This window comes from Poecilia formosa, unplaced genomic scaffold, assembly GCF_000485575.1.
Source record: "Poecilia formosa unplaced genomic scaffold, Poecilia_formosa-5.1.2 Scaffold159, whole genome shotgun sequence".
Classification (NCBI taxonomy): Eukaryota; Metazoa; Chordata; class Actinopteri; order Cyprinodontiformes; family Poeciliidae; genus Poecilia; species Poecilia formosa.
The window spans coordinates 377,039-395,544 of record NW_006800098.1 but is presented as its reverse complement, the minus strand read 5'-3'; the positions used below and the strand labels follow the sequence as shown (position 1 = coordinate 395,544).

At 38.3% G+C, this 18,506-nt stretch overlaps 1 protein-coding gene across 2 annotated transcripts in view; it reads right to left on the bottom strand.

Annotated features, from left to right (window-relative positions):
- The window catches only part of plxna4 (plexin A4), a 230,127-nt gene that overhangs the window by 166,168 nt on the left and 45,453 nt on the right, over positions 1 to 18,506 (bottom strand). The window lies entirely within an intron of this gene.

Sequence of the window (18,506 nt, the reverse complement as noted above, 5' to 3'; positions counted from 1 at the left end):
AGGAGCAAATTCAGAAGCTTTGGTCGAGGTTATGTCACACAAAGCACAACAATTTACTCTTTTTTGGATCAAAGGTTAAGTCTCCTAGGAAACACATTGTTTGAACCAAAGCCTAATTTTTTTTTTTTTTACCATCGCACAGTGATTGAAATCCCATGTCACCCTAAATTAGAAGGTAGATAAAGTTAGCAACCCATGCCAAAGAAGTGTAACAACCAAAAGAGAGAACATGTGAGGACGAATCGCATAAAAGGTCGCACAGAGTTGAACACCAAATAACCTGCAAAGAAATGGAAAATGAAGGATGCTGAAGAGGACCAAACAAAATGAATGAAAAATGAGGCTGGCTTAGACATAAAAAGGTGGATACGTGAATGGGGAATGAAGGAACATGAAAAGTTGGGTGATCTCTTTGACGGCACTTTGATGGCACTGAGGAAGAAAATAAAAGTGAGGCATCACTGGAGCCTTAAAAAAATTAAAAGAAGGTATTTTTGATCTGAGAACAGGTTTTAAGTCTAGAATATTATGTCATAACTGCTAAAAAAAAAAAAAAAAAAAGAGGGAGGGAGGAGGGAAGCAGAAGTCCCTTTCCCTTCATCTCCAATAATAGTCTTTCACTTGTGTATTGCACCGTCTATCCTAAAACTGCCAGATTCCCCTCCCAAAACAAAGCCCCAGAAATATCCTTGCCAGCACATGGCACATGTATTTACAGAGCCGCATGTCGGATTCCGTGTGTGTGTGTGTGTGTGTGTGTGTGTGTGTGTGTGTGCGTGCGTGTGCGCGCGCGTGTGTGTTCTAGCTTCCACAGCTGTAGGGAGTGAGGAGTTCAGCATAAATAATTGAACATGGTGGGAAGGGCGCAGCTTTCCAAAAAGCAAATGCCAACTGCAAAGCTCATTTAATTTTTTTTTTTTTTAAACTGGCGAGCCAAGGTCTGAGGAAGAAAATCAAAGAGACTCAAAAAAAACAAAAAAAGAGTTCAGCATAAATAATTGAACATGGTGGGAAGGGCGCAGCTTTCCAAAAAGCAAATGCCAACTGCAAAGCTCATTTAATTTTATTTTTTTAAAAGAACTGCGAGCCAAGGTCTGAGGAAGAAAATCAAAGAGACTCAAAAAAAACAAAAAAACAGAGCAGCCAAAACAGCCAATTAAAAGAAGCGGCCACGGCAGCTGCAGTTCACTTTCTGCCATGCTCATTGCTGCAACAATGGTGTTGCGACAACCACAAGGTCAGAGGTCGGGGGTCAGGTCTGAGCGGTTAAGGTGAGGGTTGAGGTCAGGACCATTTCGAGGAGCTTAACAATAGACTGATACTGCATGACCTTGGCTAGATAAACACATGTTCATTATGACTGAGCTTAGCAGAAGGGAAACCAAACCCAATGAATGAGGATCATTTCATTAAAGAGGAATCGTTCATATCTGCTCTGCTATGGCCAGAAGATCTCTAGCTGGTGCTGGTAAATTAATACAGAGACAAAGAAGAGGAAATGCCTCAGTGCTTTTAGGAAACGATCCGTCTGCAAATTTTTGAGAGGAAAGCTTCCCTTGAATAGGAATTTAGTTAATAAAGTTGTCATTTAAGTTTATGTTTAACTAAAACGGTCCAGACGCTTATGGGCTCTCAAACTAAATTATAAAAGATTTCAAGTTGATTGAAGGCATCATATTTATCAGTGGTAGCAAAAAGGGAAGCATTACTTCACAAATCTGATTTTTCTAAACATTATCCTGGCTCCTGCAAGGAATTTTTTAAAATCTCTAATTTCCTAATCGCCATGTTATTTTTTTTTTTTTTAAAGCAGCAACAGCCAGGTACTGATATATGGCCAGATATTTCACTTCATCTTGCCTTTATTGGTGGTCAGCTTCAAACTCATTAGTCCGTCAGACAGATAAGAGGCTTGCAACTGGAAAGCCACAGCACCAGTGGGTTTTGTGGCTTATAAAAGCGATGTAATCAGGTTTTGGCAATAGAAATCTAAGGAGTTTAGGGAGAGAAAGGCACACTAATTTGTGGATTAGAATTGGACTGAGACTCATTTAGAATTAAATCTAACATCACAAAAGGGCTGTAATCTGAGCAGTGGCATGATATGACAGGATACAACAGAACCGAGACAGGCACAAGCAGCCATGACTTCATTTCTGGGGAAAAATATATGAAGCCAACTATGAATCTTTTCTGTCTCACTCTGTTCACCGAATCATTTCATTTCTCGTTATGTGACTGAATGCAAAATGTGTAATATATTTGTTACTTTTCCCCTGCTTTGCCAAAAGGCCCGTCTTTCAACTCTCTTTTTCTTTACAGTAATCCTCTTTATGCGACCCTGCTTTTGCTCTTGCTGTCAGATCTCCGTATCCACTCTAGGCAAATTAAGCTTTTTAGATTACATCCCAGTTAAAAGTCCCATTGGTTCGACATCTGGATGTTGCAGTAAAAATAGCTTTTAAAAAAAGAAGGATGTGCGCATGTTTGCAAATGTCTAATCAGAGACGGCAGCCTCCTGCTAAATCCCTATTAAAGAACCTATTTACACTTGTTGCCAGATTGATCAAAGTTTAACCGTTGTGATCCACTGGCTTTTCATCTCAGCTGGTTTGAGGGGGATGTAGATGCTCGTTTCATGTGAGTTAGTCTGTGCAGAGGGAGGCTTTTAGTTGACACAGTGTGGGGCGGTTGGCACAAACTGGGGCAAGACGCCATGATACAAAGGCTGGCAACTGGGAGACATTTAGGATCTGTCCACACAGCATATATCTGGTTTGCTGGCCGAGTTTCACTACTATTGTGGTAAATGTCTAGATGCAACAGACAGAAGTGATGGTATGGAGAAGAAATTTAGAAGAACAAACCAGTACAGCAAAAAGACTGCGTATTTCAGCAGCTAAATTGCAGTCTTAACAATAAAATTAATTAATTCTGGGCTTTCTGACTTTATTTCATTTTGTATTTAGAAAAGCACATTTTAGGTTTACTTAGGATCTTATTTTTTTATACAGTTCATTATTTTTTATTGTGATTATTTATTTATAAAATTAAGAATGTTTCATTCATTCATTCATTCATTCATTCATTCATTATCCATCCATGTGAAGCAGTACTGGGATTAGAGTAAATATTGTGCTTATATAGCATCACCCTTTAAGAGCTCTGTATAGTCAGGTCCAACTGCTGAAATGAAATCAATTATTTTTGTCACAGTCGTATGACCAAAATTGCATAACTATATTCTCAGCCTCATGTGAGCCTCAAGTTCGTGACCCTTTGGCGAACTTTTCGACCCCTTCTACATGTGAAACTATTGTGCAAATGGTTAGATTTTCATGGGCGTGTTTGTTTTGCAGAAAACTGGCCCGTCCAACTTGCAGAAGCCATTGCAGGATGGATATTTTTGAGCAGCAATTGTCCAGTGTTTTGGTCCAACAAAATGTGCCTCCTAATTTAATTTAATTGTTATATAATTCTCTTTTTAGTTATTCCTAACAAAAAAAAACAGGATGGTAAAAAAAAATGGTATGTATACTGGGATCTTTTATAGACATTTTCTCTCTTATTCTCTATGCTCATTTATCAGCTGGACAGAAGCTGTGACAACATGCACATACACACACATGGAAATAAAAACACACTCTTTCACGCACCCGTTTCCATTGTCTTTACAGGCATTCGTCTCCAGTAAAACCTCTGTGAAAACTTCCCTCACTTTGTTTGATTCCCCCATAACCAAACGCAAGCTCCAGCTTGTTCAAACGCATCCATAAAAATATCCATGACATAGGCTATAAGTCACTTTCACCACACGTGATTTATGCTTCACTGCTTTCAATGGATCTACTTTACACTTGTGCAGCAGCAGAAATCTTTAGCTTTAGGTCACACTCTCAGAGCTAATGTTGTGTAGGTTTGAATTTCTCAGACTTGAAGTTCAAATAGATCTTTCTGGGCAGCACATGTGATTAAAGTGATTACACTTACTAAGAAAAACTTTAATCGCAAAATACCATAACCATTACAGTTCTCATTATATTAAACGTGCAAGGCTCCGGGTCCTGTAATTGATTTAGAATATGAAAATGTGGTGGCAAAAAGGAAAAATCTCTCGCACCGAGTCATTTTACCCCACAGCAGGAAAAAGAAAAACAAAATTACCCCATCTCTCCATCAGTGCCTATTCACTGTCCCATTGGCATGCAAATTTGCCACTCACTGCCATCAATCATTCCCTCTTCCAGTCCTAAAAAGAGCTCATTGGTGAAATTCTGTGCTGCACCGCTCGTTAGAAAAACTTGGTGTTACTTTTTAACGGATGGCCTTTCAAGCTTAAAGGTTCACCTGAGAAACAACTAAGTAAGAAGGATGAAGCAATAAACCGACTAGCATGGGTAGGCAGAGGGGGGAGTTCATACTTGTTTCTGCATGTGCGTGGAAAGGATTCAGTGCATAATGTGTCCAAATAAATGATTTCACTAAAATCAGCAGTCAGTGACTTAGATTTTATTTCCAACAAAATCCCCACACTTGCAAAATGGCTACCATTGCATATAACTTTGCAAATGCGCATGTTATAACCAAATGACTTGCAGGCACGTCCCTTTTACAGTTCTCACTAAATCCCATAATAGTAGCACACAGTTGCCTAGCAACAGAGAATGACAATACCAGCGGTCCAAATTTGTTATTACTGCAGAGAAAAACTCTTGCAGAAATCAGACATTTATGAACAAGGGGTCTGGGAAAGCATCAAGCTGCTGTGAAACAGATACTCTGTTTGCAGTTGTAATGTAGACAGATTATTTTTATTTATTTTTTTTTTTATTTTTTTTTTTTACTGCAGTAGCACTATGAATCCCCCTTTGATGAGTTGCTGTTCAGAGCTGGCTCACGTTTCTGTTGACAATACACACTCAGCTACAAGAGAAAATATGCAATCGAGATGAGGGCGAGACAAAAAAGCTGATTGCGGTTTGAGAGTACGAGGGGGAAATTTCACACAACTATCACACGTAGAACCCCTCAGTTAAATAACAAATTTATGTATAAAGCATGCAAATCCAACAAAATAACAAGTGAAAAACAATTCACACTACCAATTACATTAAAGCTTGTGTTTGTAAGGTGACAAAATGTGGTCAAGTTAAAAGGGTAAGCAAAATCTTTGGAAATACGGAGTAAATAAGTAGTCTTTGTTTGCTGATTATGCCATTCATCGTTGCTCTCCACGTACATAGAGGGAATTAGAAAAGGCTACTTATAGGATGTAGTAAACATCCTGCCATAGAGGAGAATATAGAAGAATATAGTTTGGCACACTCCATTCTAAGGAGAAAAGGCCTTATTCTCTCAACTGATGAGTAATTTCACTCTTCATCCATAAATCAATTATGCATAATCCCCTGATACAGAGAATTAGTGGCCATTTAGTATGAGAAAGTGTTTGCGTGTGGTAAGTGCATGCAGGCAAACACATCCCAGTGTTTATGTAGCAAGGAGTAAGTTATCATTTGCTTAACCAGGAAAAAAAAATATGGTGATGTTGACAATTTCCAGCTGAGGACTCTTGAGTAAATCTAGCTTGAAGTCTCCTTTTAAAAAAGTTCAAACTATAGAAACGTGATATAAAGTAGCAGAGGAATGTGAAAAGCAAAGCTTAAGTGGTATATTAATAGAAAGGTTATCAGTTTTGAAGGGACTTTAGAGGGCTATATCTTAGGTTTTTATTAGTCCTGGGTTGTTTTTGATCCCTTTAGTTCTCAATTAAAACATTTCATTTTATCAAATCTGATCTTGTTAATGCTGCAGAGAATCCAGATGCGTTAAAAATTCAGCTTTATGAAACTGTTCTACTTGTAAAAAAAAACAACCCAAAAACTCAGCAAATAAACATTTTCAAGGGTTTTATCAGCTTGAGAACCACTTAAGAACTGAAGAAGCATAAGTCATGTGAAACTGTAATCTTCCTCGTTTTTAGTCAGCAAAATAAAGAAATAGCCAACTATGTTGGATCCACTGTTGTGGATTCGACAGTAATAGTGGTCATGTGCAAAGAAGCACTTTGAGAATTAATTTTTTTTTTTCCCATTAAAAGAAATCAGTTATCAGATAGGAGTGAATGAAGCAGAAACCCTCCATTTTGCAAATCTACCACGTTCGTGTGAACAGGCCAACATGCTGCAGCAATCTCATCTCATCTTATTTTTTGAACCTAATATTATGCAGCGCCTTGTCTCATGACCTTAATGCTTCCTTACAACCCCTAGAAGTAAACCACATGACAAAAAGGAGCATCACTTGAAACAAGAAAACCACAACTGGAGAGCAGGAATCCTTTACTGCTCCCCCTAATTTGGTAGTTGCGTAAATAATTCACTACATTATCAACAGAAATTATTGTGAACCTAAATCAACAGCACCGTTTGTTTTTTTTGTTTGTTTGTTTTTGTTTTTTTCTTTAACTGGCAGAGTCCAATTAAGTTAGTGAAGCAACTGCAATCTAAACTAAAAACACGCCATTTCAAAATCTAACAGAAATCTTTATCAAGAATCAGCAATAACAGCCAATCAATGTGGGCAGATCCTGTGAGGCAAAACAACAGAAGTGACTCTTTTTCTAACCCTGGAATCTATTGCCACCTGCCTGCTGTCCTGCATCCATCTACATATAAGTAAGCACGGCTGACATTTCTATTCCAGAACGCGTCTCCCTTGGTGTGTCTTCATCAGCCAAGTCTGTTGCCCACGCCGTGTGAAAAAGGGTGCCTGCCAACACACAGTTACATCTGTAGTGTGCTAAGCTGACTGGGAATTACAGCCTAAACTGTAGGGCATTGTATCACAACATAAGGTACTTGTGAACATAAATAGAGCCAAAACAGCATTTTCCTTTAAAAGCACAATTTGTCCAATCAAACGAGGATGCCTGCTGATTTTGCCGTTTAGTCTATATTTAAAAAAAAATATATATATATTGTAAAGAACAACAAGAGGGTGCAAGCAAAGTTCAATCTCTCTCAGTTGCACAAGTGAGGAGCTAAATGTATAAGGCGCTACTGCAGCACTTTCTGTGAGGTTGCAAAGTTTACTGGTGTGAGCTTACAGTTTAAGCTGCTACTGGGAGCGACAGGAAGGCAATGATGGCGATGGCAGAAGGAGAGGAGGACAGTGGTTTCGTTAGCTTGCCAGTTGCAGGAGCAGGAAGCTGAGACTAAACGGCAATAATCGTCTAACGAGGAGAGATCTGGAGAGCCAAACCAGATGGAACAGCCACGTGTCTGCTTGGATCTCTCACGGCTTTGTTAGCCAAACAGAGACAAATTCACAAAAAAAAAAAAAGATTAAATTATGGCTGAGTTAAAAAAAAAATGGAATAAAATGATTCAGTCTCAACATCTGTTTGTCTTAATTACGCATCTCCTTTTTTTTGTTGTTTTATTACCTATTAAATACATGTGCATTTCCCCAGATTTCATTGCTTATACCCAAATGCTTTCTCTAATTGATATTCAACACAGTCAGTGACTAAGGGGTTTTTCCCCGTTCTCTGTAGCAGTAATTCAACTTTAATGAGAGGAGAGGAGGTTGATTAGATATAGCAAATTCTTGCTCTTCAGGGAAGAGCGTAGTAAATGAAATGGTGCTGTGGGTTTCAGTTAACAATATATAGACAGAGAATATGAGAATTGATGTTGGAGGTGTGTGCACATCAGTGTCCTTGAAGTCAAATTTCCCAGGGTGCTCTGGTGTCAGGAATCAGGGACATGGAACAAAAAAGGCTAAAAATATCCACGATGCTGGTTTTTTGCGAGGATTTTTGGAGATACCGTTGACACAAGGACATAGTTACACACCACTGTACACCAACATACACAGCTCTAGGGTTTGGTGTTGCATAACTACACTGGTGGCTAATTTAAGACTGTGTTCAAAATATTTACTAATCACTACATTACACTCTCTTTTGCAACTCACAGTATAAATGTGTGTACTAATAATATATTTTACAATCACACAGTGATGCTCTTTAATGAAATTTGTGAAAATATTCACTGCAGACTAATTGAATATGTACATGATTGCTTACAAATACAATTGGTGGTGATTGGGTTGCTTTTTGAGAATCTCAGAAGACTTCTTTTTTTTTTTACTTTTCATAAAGGCAAATACAAAGCTAAGTAACTGACAGAACACAAATAAGGCACAGCTAAAAACTATCAATGACCTTGCTTCAAGCAAAAATTACTGAAGAGAGAAATTTAGTGGAGAATACTTAAAGAACTAAATACTTAAGTAATGAACAACAGCTTTCCTACTTACAAAACTAGTAGCTTCAGAAAATGCTAATTGCCATCTCCAGAGAAAACTATCAGAAACAAATGGTAACAAGAGTGCATTTCTTTGTAATCAGATAATAAAAAGGATCATGTTCAGCAACATAAGTTGTAAATTAACAGTTTAATTTGCCGGCAGTGGTGTTCAAATTTGGCATGGACATGCCAGCGTATTTTTACTTCCAGAACATGTAAAACTTTAACTCTTGTGAAAAAACTCTCAGTGAAGATATGTTCGATATTACGTTGGAACGTACACAAGACGTGTTTTTACAAACCTGATTCATATATGTAATGGCTAACCATCTAATCAAGAATAAAAAGTAAAGCTGGAAATTAAAAGAATTTAAGAATCTGTCAAGGAAGAAAGGGTAACTAGCTGGTAAAGCCTTTCTAATGGAGAATCAATAACTTGTGCTAGATGAACTTCTCCAGTGTACAGGTATATGTCCGATAGTAAGAACTGACTGGGATAAGCAAGAATTACACAAGAAAGGAAATTAGTTTGCTAATGTCAAAAAAATAACTTTTTTTTTTTAAATAATCAGTTGAGTAACTGTGATTTCTATGATTTTGTTCATATTCCTTTAAAAATATCCGTTTTTGACAGTGGACTGGCAATTACAATTCTGTTCATGCAGCAAAGGGGGGAAAAAAAACACCCATAAGCCTTTGGGAGGGATGGTGTAGCTGAGATAAAAATCCACTTATTAAGTCTGTGCTGAGGATAGAAAAAGAAAGGGCCAAGTAAGAGAAAAAAAAGGTAAAACTGAGAATAGGTGTGCGAGATTACATATGTTAATTTCTTTTTCAGTTTATGTGCTTCTGCCATCTTTATCTCTCTCACCACTCCTTTCAGTGTCTGTTCCTCCTTGCATCTCATTTATTGACTCTCAATCTTTTCTGGCACTTTCAGCTACTCCACGCCCTGAATGCATAAAGTCGCTTTGGTGCCTGAGGTGCACTTCTGCGCCTCGATGTCAAAGGAAGGCAGACCCAGGGACCTTTTCAAAGATGTTTACACAGGCATCTGCTTAATAGTGCAGCGATCTAAAATTACAACTCATCAACTCTGCTGCAGTGGCATTAGAGAGTTTGCATGTGAATGTGTGTCTTTGAGACAAGTGGAAGGAGAAGCTGAGAAACACAAGCACGTGCAAATAAATCCAAATAAACAAGCAGGTGCTGTGAGAAGAAGCTAATGTTTACAAGTGACTTAATACATGTGGCGTCTAATACAACTCTCATAGAAGACACTTGCGAGTATGCAAATTCATAGGAACCTCTAATTTGCACGCACATGTTCTACAGTCTTTATGGGGTGTGGTGAACAGAAAACAGACAAGAGCAATAAATACAAAACAAGTCCCCTTGGAAAAACTTGCATCTGCAGTCTCAGAAGTCTCTGTTGCAGCTATGCTAAGCTATGAAGTGTAGCTTTGCCCAGCCCGAGTGCTCGCTGGCATTTACTGCAGGGAGTGGAAAGAATGACCCAGTTGTGAGAAACACTATCCAATAAAGAGAGAGAAAGACATGGCGAGAAGGAGGACAGGTACCGGAATATGAAAAGGTGGATGGGGACTCTGGATGTCCCAAGTGCCCAACAGTGTGCAGTGATTGGTTGCAGGCATGCAGGGAAGGAAGTGTGGAGAGAAAGGGAAGGGGGGGAGAGGGGAGCTGCAGAGGGCTCACCTGCAGTGGTGCATCTTTTGCGGCTGCAGAAACGGAGCCATAAATCACTTAGTGAAGAACCAAGGACATAAAGAAAGAAACATTTGAAGCAAGACAAAGGTATGGGGGGGGGAGGCGTCTTATCATCAATAAAACCAAGTAAATTAGGTGGCACTGTGGAAATATGCATACTGCATAATGAACTATTGGAAAGGAATTACTGAATTGGCCACACAAATGATTTTTAGAGAAGTGATTATAAATCAAGATATTTAAAATGCGATGAAAACAGAAAATGAAAGCAATCTATCAATACCGACACTGCTTTTCAGCTAATAAACCAGAGAAATAAATAACAGGAGTTGCCTAATGTGATTTTTTTTTATTATCTATTCTTTGAACAGTTTAAATGCTCATCTTGTGTATTGCTATACAAATTTGTCTTTTGCACCAGCATTGATGGAAAATTACAGTCTGTGCTGGCAGGATAACAGCCATCCATCTGAGCTACACATTAATATATTGTGCGATTACGTGCTGGACAACACATTGATTTCTTTCTAGCAGGTCTACAAATTAACTACCACCACGCAATGATGTGGCACTAAAGCAAATACCAATGCATAAAACAGAACAATTACTGATTCTTTTTCATTTTGATGTGATGCAGTTACGTACACTTGTAATTTGCCCAATAACGACAATCAACATAAACCCTTACGGAAATGTGGTAATTGTGCAAAACCTTATTTCCTTACAGTTGAGCTCAGAAAAATAAAATCATCCCAACATACAAAGTTTCGGTCCAGGGAAATTAAAGAAACTGAAACACAACTTGGATAAAATAAAATAAAAAAGCTGACTCAGGAATGATGCCCGGTCTTAGAAACGGCTATTTTTTGTGGCTCCAGAAACTATTGCAATGTTTTTTTTAATGGCTTTAGATGAGGATGATTTTCAATGGTGTATTTAGAATAGTGGACAAACTGCAGAGGATGCTGCTTCTCTCCCCAGAGAGAATAATCTAAAATAAGACAAATAAGACAACACTTGATCGATATCCTTCACATAAAAAAAGAAACGTTTCATTGTGTATTTTTGATTCATATAAAATGATTTTGTTCTATTATCTTCATATTGTTAACAAAACAAGAAGTTTGTTGATTTGTGAAGATTGTCAGACCATCAAAAATGCTTGGAATGCAATGTTCGTCAGAATGTTGACTAACTCTACCCGCGAACACATAATTGAATACAAATTTATTAAATAAAGATTATGAAAGAAGATGTTTTCCTAAAGTTAACCAAAGACTGATACTGTACGCTTTTCTTTGAGAAATTTCTGTGAGAGCCACCGAAGAAAGAAAATATGGGAATGTTTTCTTTAGGTTCAAGTCCTTCTTGTTCAACTTGCAGTTTGCCCAATAATTGTCTACAACAAGAAGCAAGATGTGGGCATCTAATTCGATGAGCTGCTGCTTTTCAAAGACAATCTAGACAAACTATGTACTGAATTGGGATCTGCAATGCCTGTGCTTAACCAACGCGTAGCAAGGCATAATATTATGTGGCATCTCTTTGATTTGTTTATGTCCCCAGACCTTGACTCATGTTTCTCAGCAGCTAACCTCATCTTAACCCTGAGCAAGCAGCAACACACACGAGTCAGCTGAAGTTCAAACTGCCAGGGCGCACAAGGATCAGACCAAGGTTTGCTGTTTTGACTCACTTCTCGGCTGACTCGAGCCTTTTAAATCCACATACACATTGTAGTGAATAGCCACTTGAATCACTCACAGCTCAATATACTGCCTCATACCGGTTCGCCTCTCAGTAGGAGCAGGCCCGTGTGAATGAAATGAACATAAAAATCCATTTCACCACTTTCACCTTTTCACTTTACCCTTTTTGACTTTCTTCTCCCTGCAGCTTACTTACCTTATTTTTGCTTGGTAATTTTGCCCTCTGCGCCCTCTCCTCCTTTCAGTGCTGCGCTTTCCTCTCTACGGCTTTTCACCTGCTCCTGTACTACTCCCCGTTTCGAAAATAAGAAATCTTGGTGTGAGCTATGAAACTGTTGGATTCTGAAAACCATGTGCAAAAATAATAACTCGGTTAGAGATACTAGAATGCCATCTGCATGCACACCTACTGACCAGTAAAGTTTGACCAACAACCAAGAAAGCTGGAGAGCAATCCAACAATATCAGGGAACATTTTGGCCCTTGTACAGCTCTGACTATTCGTGCTATGAAATCTTATCTCAAATCAGAAAACAGATCACACTGGACTACTGCTAGATGGGAATTTAAATCGCACAATTACAATTTAACTATTCTACGGTATTTGTACTGTTCTTGTTTCACTTTTATTTTTATTGTCTGTGGAAATGTTTATATTTTTATATCTTTTTGTTTTTATTTTGGGTTTTTTTTTATTATTGCATGCTCTTTTATGTTGAACTGCCAATGTGACAAAGGAAACTTTTCTTATTTTCTTACATTTTAGTCTACACCCTGTTTGTATTTGGGCCAAGTGTCTTATGCCAGTAATACTGATTATGACTTCTTATTTAAACAGATTAACTATGAGTGATCTCCTTCAGGTCATAGCCACTTTTTTTCTTTAACTACATGGAGGAAATTACAAATAATTACTTTAAATAATCAGGAAATTAAGCAAGTATAAAATTTTCTTTGGCACGGCTTCTTTTGGTAGTTTATAAATATGAAATTACAAAATCTATATCAGCCCAAAATGGTTAAGGAACAAAATGTAGTCACCTTGGCATACATATATTTTTTTCAGTGCCCTATTCTCTCCCTGTTGGTCCCATTTTACCCTAATCCAAATAATTAAGGAATATTTACATCCTTGCCAAGCAATTAACTACAAAAAAACAAAAACAATGCAAAATCCAAAGCCACTGCTTCTTCACTCAATACAAAAGGTTTATGGAGGTTTATGTCCTACATTTTTCAACACAGTATTGACTTATATGTACACAAACATGTATAAACACAAACTACCATCCAATTCCCCCAATTTAGACACGAAACTGGAACTTGGCAGAGTGCCTAAGCCAACCTTGTACACTAAGGACTTATCAGGGGATGATGGAGAAACAGTTGGTTTGTAGTAATGCTGCAATATAAAACCTTAGAATAGGGATGTAAATTGAAGGAGGTTGCCAGAGGCTTCCATAGACTGATTTGTCCTGACATTTCTCTACAACAAGCACCACAGTCTAGCCAGAGTAACATGCATCTGGTTCCTGCAGTGAAAGAACAATGTTGCCACCTGTCTGAGAGGAAACCAGTTTTTAGATAGTGGTGTTCTCATAGATCATTGTATCGGCATCAAATATGCACTCTTTATGCAAAATTGACACTTAAAACCAAACTTGTCAAAATACACTCACACATGTGCCTGTGTGCCTTTCCCTATACATTATATACTCTGTGCTTGTGGAGCAGCCTCTGCTGCCATGGCAACTCAAGCTGCACTATCTGGTGTGGGAGCAGCAAAACACACAAAGTGCCAAGGCAACTAGCAAGACTGCTGAGGAATACTTAACAGTAGGAGAACATTGACATTCTGGGAATACTGGCTGAATAATGCAGTGGTTTAGGCCACTTGCAAGGATTGAATGGACAGATGGGTGGGGTTGTAATGGCTACTGGCAATGGTGATAATAGTATGCACACGTGCGTGTGCCTCACTTGAGCCGCATTGTGTTTACAGCAGTACAAGAACGGGTGGCAGTATAGATCATAAAGTGGAGTCCACATGAAGCCTGGCAGCACTAAAACATATTTCATCATTAGCTTTAAACAGTTAATCCTCTGCTCCACTGACCACAGCTCAGCTCAGCCCATTTCAATAATCTGTGTCTGGAGCTAACCAGCACGTCATGCATGCACACAAACACATGCGGCCAAATCAAGGACACAATCAGTGCACAAAACGAGACCGGTCCAACGCTGTGAATATTTCAAGACTCATGCATGTTTCTATAAATAAATAGAAAGAAGGCCATATGAAAACGACCTGTTCATTCAACAGATAGGGGGGGATCTGACAGACCGATAGCGAAGGATAAAGTGATTGCTGTAGTTGGAGAGAGAAGTAATAATGCAGTCAAGTCAGCGTAGCCAGTACAGAGCACGAAACAGAAATTGACAGAGGTTGAGGCATGAGTGAGAGTTTGACCTTTCCCTTCTCGACAGCAAACATTCACAATTCAGTGTTTGAATTGACCCGTTTCTCGCCTCTGCCACCTTTCACGATAAAATGACAGAGCTCAATGAGTCCTTACAAAGCCAATCTTCCTTAAAGTAAAATATACGACAGCTTCATAAAAACATTTGTTATTCTTACGTTTGTTAGCATCTTTTCAAATACTCTTCCTTCATCATGGTCCAAATTCTTGTAGCTTATTTTATATTCATCTTTGTTCATTTTGGTAATTTTTTCCTCTTCAATTGGGAAAATAACTATTATGACCGAATTTCCAGTCCAAATACTTTTGAGTATACATAATTATGGAGCTCAACAAAGAAACTGACTGTTGACAGAAATCATGAGATTTTTTTTTGCCCAGATAATTATAACAATACAACAATTACTGCAATTGAGGCTGCAAGAAAACAAGGGAGAAAAAAACTGCACGTTACAGAAAAACTGCTTGGCTTTAATCTTTTGAGCTTTCAACCTCTGTCTGCTATGTGGGCTTTGGAAATACTGGCAGCCTTTTTGAAATTTCAGAGTTCAAGTAAGGATCTATATTCTCAAGGAAACGCACATACAATGTGGTTTCAGTAATGCTACCCATACTAATGGCACTAATGGCCAATATAAGAGGCCAGAAGGCAGTTCAAAATGTGAACTCTAATAATTTTGTGTTTGCTTTAAAAACTCTGCAAAGCTCCACTTTACAGCATCTGCTCTGTCACATGTGGTCATCAAGTCCCTGTGGCCCTTAATAAAAAAATAATGATTGGTCGCAGCAGCAAGGCTATAAAAGCTTATTTTGAAAGCTCTTCTTATGCCCTCTTATATAACAGTTGTAAAAAGAAACAGTTGGCAAAAGTCATATGCACAAACAGCAGCTTAAAACTTGGAAATATCTAAGATAAAGGCACAATAACCTGTTCCAGCTTCAGCTGCCTTGCATGTTCCAGCTTGCTAAATTTTGGGCGGCTGTCGATGTCAAGTTCAAGGTTAGCTGCTCATTGTATTGAGCGCCAATGCTCCCCCATTGGGATTGACAGAGGGAAGATGCATTAGCACCTCAGCAGGTAGTTCTCAATCTCATCTTTTTGCTCTCTTTTCGCTCCACTTTTTCCCTCCACACCTTCCTCTTGTCCCCGAGTCTACCTCTCAAGCCTTGACCCCATGCCGATAACTGGCCGGCTTCTGTCCAGTAGTGTGTGCATTAGCTTCTGCACGGGCGTAATGGGTCACTGACGCATCCATCTGTGCACATTTAAAAAAAAATGACTAGTAATCTTTGACTATAACACATTTGTCTCAACATCAACAGTTATCTGTCACACCAATGTGTTATACGATCAGATAGCCATAAACAAAATCGAAGTCAATAGGGGGCTAAGTCTTTCTCCTTGACTTGCTGTTGTGCATTGACCTGCAGTAAATAGGTTTAAACCTAACCCTGCCTCAGTCTTTTATCTCCATCACTTCTTCGCCTCCTCACACGTTTATCACAGACCAACGAGCACACAAACTGACCGACAGACAGACTGACAAAAGCCATATGGTCTATTCACTTCCAGAAGCAGGAGGTAGCCATCAAAGAGATCTCACACGGCAGCTCCGCTCAGCCATGGACAAGTAGACAGAAGAAGACAGAGCGATGAATCGAACAGGAAGAGCAAAAATTAAGAGAATGTTGAAGAAAGAGGGTAGAGACGCATAAAACGATAAAAAAAAAAAAAAAAAGAAAAAGGTCCACAGCATCACAGATCCAGCACCATAAGTAATATTGGGCATGTTAAGAGTTTTGAGAGAAATTTAGTTTGATAGCTTGATCAATTTTCCTTTATAATGTAACATTTTAAACCCAAGCAATGTGACAGCGGTGCATTACAAATTCAAAATGTCTAAAAACTACGATAACTTAAAAAAATATATATATATCAATCAAAAATGGTTCCGCCCTTGGTACAGAGCAAATAACCATATTTAAAGTCCAACATTATGCCACTGCATTAAAATATGAACTTATTTTATGGCTGGCTGATGAAACATATTTTCTAGGAAAGCTAATAAATGTCTGACAAGGAGGTTATTCAAGACGTGGTCGAAGATAGCAGCTTAAGCAAAATTTTATGTATTAAACATTGATGTTTAAGGGGAAATCACGTTTAGTTCTTATGGGATGGGTTGGTTTTTGTGTAAAAGATTTTTTTCCACTGTGTTGTGATAAAATTTATAAAAAAGAACCTAGGTGGTATTCATGTAATTGGAATGACTAAAGAAAAACTATTTGCATTAGGGAAAAAAAGCAATTGTGGGACTTCTTCTTAAGCTTAAACAAGATTAATATATTTAATGTACAGGTAAATCTGCGGACAATCTCCATTTGAGATTGAGGATGAATTTATGGTCAGGACTAACTATGACTTGTGCTAATATGGATGGGTGAAGGGCTCGAGAATCCATTATGCAATTAGTACAGACATACTGGAGCTATTTCTATTTCCACTTCCACATTGCACTTGAGAAATTTTACACTAACCCCCATTACGTTGCGCAATTTTACAAGCAAACTGAATTTAATTTACTCTACTTCCTGCTAAGTTTAGTTCATGATGTCATAAATGTGAGAGTATAAACAGGAACATTTAACGCGACCAAGAAGGACTCAGTTAAATTATGTCCACTCTTTTCCTGCAATTCTCAGATTCCTTCAAGGTGATGTGTTTGTCACAACGCCACATAAAAAGCAGGAAAGCAGATTGAAAGATGAGCAGTGAGAGAGCTGGTCAGGGAAGGAGAAAAGGATAGGGACTAAAGGATGGAAAAAAATAAGGTGGAGGGCAGAGTATAAATCAACATCCATTAGTCCAGAGGTTATAAAGTCACTGATGAAGGAGGTGGACTTCAGCTCAGACTTTTTATTGTCTTGTTGTTGTTTTTTATTGCCTGTGATGTCATCTAATGGTATACAGTTAATGACAGGGGAGGGGAAGTGTGTACAAGGGAGGGAAGGATGGAATTGTAATGGTGCTGTGTGTGCACGCCTATGTTGACACATGATATTGATTGCCTTTGTGGAAGTGTCTGAAATGGGTCTTTGTCTGAATATACCATATGTATATAACCTGATTTTTCTGTTTGGTTTCCAGGAAATGTTTTTAAAACGTCCCGTTGAAAGATTACTGCAAAGTACAATTTTAATTTCATTTTCAAAATGTCTATTTAAAGACAGGCTACCGAGAAAATCAAGTGTTGTATAAATATATAAATCTCTGCAAAATCTCTTCTCTCGGTCTCAGCTCACCGGTCATGCCAATCTCTTATTTGATTTAGTTTGACAGAGTCTCTGCAATCTCTGGGTGCATATATCTGTGAGACAGCAATGTAAAGGTGCATAGGGTGCCAGGTTCTACAATCCTTTGCACCAGTGCACCATCCCTTTAGCTGTGAAAAGGTCTGCCACACACAAAAGGGCACAGGGGCATGAAGGCAGTCTAAGGTGGAAGCAACAACACTCCAAAACCCAGCTTATCCTCCACTTCTTAACTCTGAGGGGACAAATCCTGTTTAGCCAAGAGCTCTGAATTCGCACAGAGTGTGACATGAGACTTAAGGAGAGACAGTTACAGTTGAAGGTATTAGAAAATGCCCTTGGAAACATTACTAACTTCAATCTTTTTTCCTTTTTTTCTTTCTTTTACCAGTGCCACACTGAACATTTTGGCTTCCTGTGGTGCCTTGTATGTGTGTGTTTATAACCTCAACAGTTTATTGCATTACAACCACCATTTTTTTGTGTATTCAATTGCAATTCTCTGTGATATACCAACAGAGTTGTGAATAATTGTCAAGTACAAGAAAAACTTTCTAAATTTTGAAAAAGTAAATCTCAGTCATAGACATGTATTTACCTCCACTCCTCTTTACTTTCTTTACTTTATTTCTCACCAGCTTTCCCATAGCATTACACTGCCGCAATATGTTTCATCTTGATTTTCTTTAAATATAATTTTTTTTGGGTGGGGGACTAAAAATGCTTTCCAAGAAATCTGAGGCCTTCACAGGACAGTTTTATTTTGAGATGATTTTTTTCTAACTCAATTCATTGGGTGACTTCTAAATGCAGTTGGATGTATGTCGTATTATTTAGATGTATTGGGAACAAGGCGCCTGAATGATTATCTATGTTACATTTTTAAAATTGCCACAGTGAAAAGGTGTGATTTACATGACTCCTTGGGGCTCCATTGTATGCTATTATCAGGTACATAAATT